This window comes from Pleurodeles waltl, chromosome 5 (genome assembly GCF_031143425.1).
Source record: "Pleurodeles waltl isolate 20211129_DDA chromosome 5, aPleWal1.hap1.20221129, whole genome shotgun sequence".
Lineage (NCBI taxonomy): Eukaryota > Metazoa > Chordata > Amphibia > Caudata > Salamandridae > Pleurodeles > Pleurodeles waltl.
In genome coordinates this window covers 1,604,805,129-1,604,813,345 of record NC_090444.1, presented here as the reverse complement: position 1 = coordinate 1,604,813,345, position 8,217 = coordinate 1,604,805,129, and the positions used below count along the sequence as shown (strand labels likewise).

At 41.5% G+C, this 8,217-nt stretch overlaps 1 non-coding gene across 1 annotated transcript; it reads left to right on the top strand.

Moving 5' to 3' along the window:
* The first annotated feature begins 1,472 nt into the window (after positions 1-1,472).
* LOC138297637 (U2 spliceosomal RNA) lies at positions 1,473-1,654 on the top strand. Its single transcript, XR_011204193.1, has one exon. It is a non-coding gene; the product is annotated as a U2 spliceosomal RNA (small nuclear RNA).
* The last annotated feature ends 6,563 nt before the right edge of the window (positions 1,655-8,217 follow it).

Genomic DNA, 8,217 nt, shown 5'->3' with positions numbered 1-8,217 from the left:
TTTACGGAGGCACAGTTACCAAGGTTAAAGTAGTTGCTTATATGGATGATGTAACGCTTCTCTGTTCTAACCCAATGGTTGTCCGTAAGGTCTTGCATCAAGCAGCTTCATTTCATCCTATATCTGGTCTAAGGTTAAATCTTGACAAATGTGCTTGCCTCACATTAGACCCTTGGGATACTATGACCCGTCTTTAAGTGACCACCACTCGTGCACCTATTAAGATCCTGTTTTTTTTTTTTTTTTTTGCAGAGGAGGGTCAAGAAAGGAAAAATTGTACCGTAGTATATGGTAAAATGGAGCGGAAAATATCTTTGTGGGCAGCTAGAAAGTTAACTATTGAAGGCAAAATATTGGTCATCAAAGCTGGTTTGCTCCCTGTGATGTTGTACCTCGCTATGGTCTTTCCTCCCTCCAAAGTAATGTTATGCAAATGTACAAAACTGTTATTTACGTTTATATGGGGATCCAGAATGGAAAGATTGGCCCGTTCTAAAGTCTGTAAAAACTGGAAAAATGGTGGAAAAGGGATGCCTGATTATCTGTTTTTATTTTAAAAACATTTTGCGCATACATTGTCCCGTGTTCATGTTTCTCCACCAGCTAGTGCTAGTTCATTTATACAATATTTTCTGGTGTATTTTGTCGATTCAGTTTGTATTGCCCTAATAATTTATCACCTTTAAGTTATACCGTCCTGCCTTTTTTTTTATTCTTTTTTTTTTTTTTTTTACAAAGAAATGAACATTTTTGTTCAAAATCTTGATTGCACTTCTTTGACAGTGGATATTTGTACAAATGCTAAAAGGCTGAGAAAGTTTTTCTTACAGAGAGAACAAATTGAACTTGTTAGTAACTATTCTGAGCAACATTCTCAGGAGATATGGGCTTTGGGCGGCCACACAACCCTTCTCCATAACCAGAAGGACATTGCATGGATGGGTGTTCATAATTGTTTGCCGGTCAAAACCTTCCAACACCACTGATGACTGACACCTTCAGCCGTATGCCCCAGGTCTACTTGCCTGCACGAAGAAAGTGTTGCTCATCTCTTTTGGGGTTGTTCACATGCTCAGCCTTTTGGATGTTAATGAAACCCTATCTGCTCAACGTTGCTGGCATTTCCGCCCTCACTTTTGAATTTCTTATATGGACTTAATCTCCCCTCCACAAAAAGACTTATTGCTTGGAGATGCCTGTGTTGTGGAAAGCAGACTCTTTGAGATGCTCGAAACATGTGGATCTTTCTGCATAAAACTCTGACACATGCTGATTGCCAGCACTTATGCTTGGACAAAATGACTACCTATCTCTGTCGATAGAACATTTTTTGATGCCCAAGAAGCCAACAGACTATGGCAAGTGAGTAATTGGAAAGGATAGGTTACTTAAAGGTTTTTTTTCCACCTTGCCGGGTGTTGTGTACTGTATATTTTTGTTTATGTTTTCTTGTACATGTACCCCCTGTAAATATTACTTTAAATTTCAGTAAAGGTTTTTCAAAACAATGTTCCTATCAGTTTAATATCTGATACGTTTTGTATCTGGGGACCATATATTAAATAGATTTTTGGAACAGGGAGATGGAATAGGAGCTTGCTCTGTCCACTCCACTCATCAGGAATGGTGCATTTCCCCATCCGGGGAAAACCATGCTGTTGAAAAAAAGACGAAATAAACCAAAGTAGCGCTTCACTGGCACTCTGTAAAGTGGCGCTAATGTGTTTGGGTGTAAATAAATCCAACCTGGCCACTTTGTGGCAGCTGTGTCTTGTTTATTTAATTACTTATTTATTTCATTGTATTTCTGTCATACTTAATATCCCCCCACCCACCCTTTTTTTTATTTATTTTTTTCCTCTGCTCAGATGCTACATTTTGGTAGAGAAAATTGTCAGAAAAAGACTGGATTTTCAGCAGTGTATTTCTTTCGTTTTTGGTCAATTTCACTGGAAAGAGCGTGATGGAAAAGAGGGGAAACAGAGGGCAAGAGACCTTTTTTGATCTGCTGGGTTTTCAGCAAGTGAGGAGCGAGATAGGAACGGTAAGTCAGGAAGAAAGAGAGAGAGAGAGAGAGAAAGAGTGAAAGGGTGGGCAGCTGGCTGTGGCAGAGCAGAAGTGGTGGACACTGTCCATATCTTCTCTGGGCAGAAAGAAAAGACAGAGTCTGATGAATCAGACGATAAGCCCATTGACTACCCCATGCCCAAGAAATGTAATTTATGTGGGAGTGAAGAACATATTTTTCGGATGTGCCCTAAGGGTAAACTGTCCTATGCGCAGGCAGCCGGAGCTCAAGCAGAACTTAAGAAGCCCCTACTAGACCCCTTGGTCCTGAGATCTTCTTCTGGGGTGGTTAGGGGTGCACAAGCTGCCGATATTACTGACTCACAGATAATGGGTTACATTGAAGAAATTCCAATTTACTCCTCTCGTCCAGAGGTTCTAGAAGATGCTCAGATACCAGTGGCTATTAACCCTGGTTCTACCCTGCTTTCTGACCCCATGCACTTGCACAAAATATAGTGGTGGAGGAACTGGATCGGCTTGATGTAGCATCCATTAAGAGCAAAGCTTTAGCGCAGCGCCAAAAATGTTTGGAGTCTCAAACTTTGGCAACCCATGAGACTTCTTCAAATAAGGAGCCCTTGTTGGTTGTTACAGAGGTGGATATCGTAGGAGAGTGTGTTACAGAAACACCCCTCACCAGTCATCATTCTATTGCACAGGCAGATGATAATAGGCTGAAGGGGGATATTGTAGATTCTTCGGCATGGCCCTGACGCTTGCAAAATATAGATAGGTCTTTCTCCTACCTCGCCCCCAAAACCTGGAACTCCCTCCCAACCGACCTTCGCAAAACCAAAGACCTACTGGTTTTCAGAAAGAACCTCAAGACTTGGCTATTCGACCAGTGACCCTCCCTGCCCCCCGCGCCTTGAGACCCTCACGGGGGAGTAGCGCACTCTACAAATTTCTTTGATTGATTGATTGATCCGGATATAGATCACAGTGGGTGGACTACTTACTTTTCCAGTAAACGTAAGTCTTGTAATAATAAAACTGCAATGGATGCTCCTTTAGCTAATCGTGCCAAGAGGTGCACAACATCCTTGGACATGCATCCACAGGGGAGCCATTATGCTCCTCTTACTAACATCTCGGATCCCGAGGAGGTCTGCCACATTGTGGCTCACGAATTGGAGGTGAGTGATTGTCATGGTATTGACCTAGACCTGGAGGTTTTGCTTTCTGCTTCTTCCCCACCAGCTGATGCGCAGGAAGTATGTGAGGCCGAAGTTGCGCTATCCTCTCCGGATTAATAGTTATGCATGCTCCCTTTTTCTCTCTCCTTATGTTGCTCACTGTTGCCTCTTGCAGTGTTCGGGGCATGAGTGCAGACTTGAACACAGTCATGGTCTTAGATTACTGTACTACGCTTGATGTGGATATCATTTGTCTTCAAAAATGCCCTCTCCCCTTTCACAAGGATTATACTGCTTACACTTCTTGTTGGACTGCCGGCCCTTCTGTTTGGTCGGGTGGTCACAATAAAAATGATGGTGTGGCAATTTTGTTTAAGAACAGACATTGGCAGGTTGTAACCGAACGAGTTTTGTCTCCAGGTCGCGCTGTCTTCCGCTTTCTACAGGTGGATGGCATACCCTTCAGACTGTGTAATGTTTATGCTCCTGCTCACAAAGGGGAACGTGAACAACCTTTCCACTTGCTCAAACCTTTTCTTACAGGTTCGATTCCCTTATTCCTCATTGGTTATTTCAATTGCATTTTACACCTTAAGGATCGCCAGGGTTTGCATGCAGAGTATACTTCAGATGTGACTTCAAAACTCTTGCAAAAAATTATATATGACTTAGAATTGTATGATACATTCTCCAAACATAACCCCCCGGGTACAGGTTTCACATAGGAAGCAAGTCATAGAGGTTCTAGATCTCGCATTGACTTTATTTTTGCGTCATGCTGCTGTACATGGTCAATTGATTCCTGTTGCTTTTACAGACCATTCTCCTATATCTGTTCAGGTGTAATTGTCTGCTCAATCCTTTAGAGGACCAGGGTATTGGAAATTCAATTGCCAATTATTACTGGATTAATTTATTTGTGCACAATATTACAAAAGCTATAAAAAATGGGTGCTAAAAAAGGGTACTTTCCCTTCACAGTATCAGTGGTGGCGTTGTTTGTTTTTTCACACACATGCTGCTCTTTCACGCAATTATTTTTCAATCTAGAGTGCGTCATTTTCAGGAATATGAAAAATGTACTTCCTTTTTCTTTCAAAAGGCTAAAACACACCATAAGCTTCTGACGGTCCTCGCTAATTCTGCTGGACAACGATGTCAAGGTATTGTAAAATGTAAAAAAAATTGCATTTGACTTTTATAAACTTTTATATACTTTTGTTCCCTCTTTGCCACAGGAGGTTACAGTTTATTGTGATGTACTTTCTAATGTTTTGACTTAGGATCAACAGACTTATCTTGATATCCCATTTACTGGGGAAGAGTTTCTTTGAGCTTAAGGTTCAGCTACCAGCGGATGTAGTCCTGGTGTGGATGGTCTCCCGTGGGAGTTTTATAAAAAGTTTTGGGACATACTATGTGTAGATTTTATGTCTATGGTAACACAAGGATTTCATAACAATGAGTTCACGTCACACTTTTCCAACAGCATCATTACTATACTTTATAACAAGGTGATAGTCTGGCGCCCCATTTCTTTACTAAACATAGACTATAAATTGGTATCTAAAGTATTAGCGAGACGGCTTTTTTCAGTATTGCCAACATGTATTGCACCTGATCAAACCTGTGCATTGAAAAAACGGTAACCATTCGGTTTATCGCTTCTCAGCTTTTTGGCTAAGATTAACATGTAGGTCTCTTCTGCACTGTGTATCCAACCAGACGGCCAGACCCAAACCCTAAAGGTGCTGGACTTGCGCTCCTTGGCATGTCCGAGACTACGCCAGGCTGCTGGGCAACACGGGAAGGGGGGGCAGGCTTAAGGTAGACCTCTCGGGAAGCCTACTAGGGAGCTGGGAATCTAAGCTGTGTTTCCTGGTGGGACTGACCTGGGGGAATACCTGCCCATGATACCAGGGAGCATACCTGAGTGGAGAGCCGCAGGTCCCCGTGCCTGCCCCCCACCTACGAGAGGCCCTCCCCGCCCTCAGGAAGAGAACTTTCTCACCTGTGAGAGGAGAGCAGTGGCCCCCCCCACCCATGAGAAGAGAACCACAAACCCCCCCAACCTACGAGAAGAGAACCGCGCCCCCCCACCCGCGAGATTACAGTCATCTTAGGAATCTAAAACAGTGCCACGAATTGGTAGAGCAACAGCTCCACCTACTGGGAAAAGACCAGACATTTTTGGGACTTACAAGACAAAAGGTGATATAGGGATTAACACACAGATAACAAACAAAGGGGCATATTTATAGGCCCCTAGCATCACTTTTCGTGATGCTCCTGTGGCGCTAAGCACAGCGTCATATTTACAAGGTGGCGTTAAGTGACATTTTGTGGCTTAACAAACATCACCTTGTAAATACGGCCCCTTCCCGCGCATCACTGTGCGTGGAAGGGGCATGGAATGGGTGTTGATATGGGTGTGCCACATCAATACCCATTGCATTTTGACGCTGCCTCAGATTTATGAAATTTGTTAAACCTGAGGCAGCGGCAAAATCTAACGCCACCCACAGGGGTGGCGTTAGCAGGGCACAGCGCGGAGGAATACTTTGATTCCTCGTCGTTTTTTGCTTTTTCTATGCGTGGTGTATTCTGCAGCACGCATAGAAAGAGCAAAATGCCAGAAATTATTGTGTCCCTGCCTGCACATAATCAATCATTTGAAAATGACGCTTTGGCACTTCTGTCTGTGCTGCATTATGCAGCACAGACAGAAGTGCCAAAGCGATATTAGTGATTGTTCATGTGCAGGAAGGGACACCTCTCTTCAACTCCCCCAAAGGTGTCACCTATACGGGCAAAATTAACACCAGTTCAGAAACTGCCCTCAGAGGAAAGCAGCAGCAACAGACCCACATAAAACAATATGGGGTGATCCACTGCGTAAAATAAAGCCCAATACATTAAGAGACACACAGCCACAAAACAATCATGAGCCAACCACAACCAACCAACCATACCACCAGAATCACCTTGTCCCAGACCACGATACAAAAAGAATACTGAGGGGCCAACAAAATTATACCTAACAGAGACAGATATAAAAGATAGCCACAGTACCAAACAGAAGAAATTACAGCAAGCTCCCTTTCCAGTCTTATAGAAAATAATTTTCTCATATCAATCCCTGAGACAGAAATGGCCAACAAGCAACTAAAAGACAACCTGAACATGCCAGAGAGTAATAATCCTGTAAACACAGACAAACACCAAGTCATAACCCAAATAACCACAAACAAAGGGCCAAAAAAACTAGGGAAAAAACAACCCCTAAAACCTAACACCAACCAATTAACACCACTGATGAAGAGGAAGAAGAAAATTCAGACATGACACAAAAGACCAAACTCCTCAGGCCTAAACAAAAAAAGTGGGAACAAGTAACAAGAGGAAATTCCTCCAAAAACAAAAGAATACCAATAAAAGAACAAGGTGAACAAAACATGAAAAAAAGGGAGAAAAACAAACGGCACCACAGAAAAAACAAGGCAACCGCCCCAAAGCAATTCAAAAAGGAAAACAAACACCACAACAAACAAAAATAGGTCTGAACCTCTTTCATACCTCCCAGGCACAAGGTCCACAACAATATAGGAAAACCTGTCCTCGCAACACTCAGAAGATATCCTCTTTGTGACTTCCCCGTTCATGGGAAGCATGGAAGAAATTGATATCAACGGGCAACTAAACAAATCCCAATCCATGATAATGCAGGAAAGTATAAAAGCAACAAGGAAAGAAAAAACAATATCTCAGTAGCCACTCTGAACGTCAGAGGAATTAAGCAACCAATAAAAAGAGCAGCACTATTAAAATATTTTGAACTATTCAAAGCAGACACCATATGCATGCCAGAGCGCAGTATACCACAGGCAAAACTATCACACCTACAACTCTGAATAGGACAAAGGACCATCAGCATGGTCAGGTGGTAGTAACAAAAATGATGGGGTAGCTATACGTTGTAAAAATAAAAACATTATTATAAAGGAACAAACAGTTATTGAACCTGGTAGAGCCCTTATAATAACTGCAAATCTGGGTGACCTGAAATTTAAGTTATGTAACATATATGCCCCAAACGAGAAAAATGAAAGAGTACAACTTTTTAACAAAATTTCCCTATTCCTCACAAGTAGCACACCCACCATAGTAGCGGGTGATTTCAATTGTATCATGCACCCCAAAGACAGGAAAAATTCCAACACACATTAAAACATAGCCAAATCAGCCAAAACATGGCAAAATATAACTAGAGACCGGCAGCTAACAGATCTTTATGCAAAGAACAACCTTAGGGGAACAGGGCTCACATGGATGTTAGACTCAGGCGAAACATCCTCACAAATAGATTTAGTTTTTGCTTCCAATTCCATTAAATATGATCAGGCCCATATAGAGAACAACTCTATATCAGACCACAAAACGTTAATCACAGAGTGCCAATTAGATGCTGAACAGAAAAAAGGGTAAGGCCTATGGAAACTAAATGTAATCATACTAAATGATGAAGAAACAGTATCCAGGTATATAGCTGTATATGAAACATGGAAATCTGCCAAACACTAGTTCATATTACAAGCTAAATGGTGGGAATGGATTAAAAAGAAGAGTAAAACATTCTTTATCAAAGAATGTGCAAAACAAGCTAAGGAAAAACGTGAAAGGTTCGATGAGCTACAAAATAGGCTACAACTACTAAATAGACTAGAAGAACTAGAAATAAATGTACCAGAAGATAAGAAAGAAACCAGGGACGAACTGAAAAAAAATGGTTAACAGACAAAGGAAAACAAAACATCTTTAACTCAAGAGTCAATATTTTTGAGGAAGACTAGAGATGTACCAGTTTCTTTATCAAAAAAACAACTGAGACAAATAGATGTATAACAAAGCTTAAAGATAAAAATGAGCAACCACAACAGAAACAAAAACGCTACAGGAAATTGTCAATGATTACAAAAAATTGTACAAACAGAAAGATATATGTAACACAAAA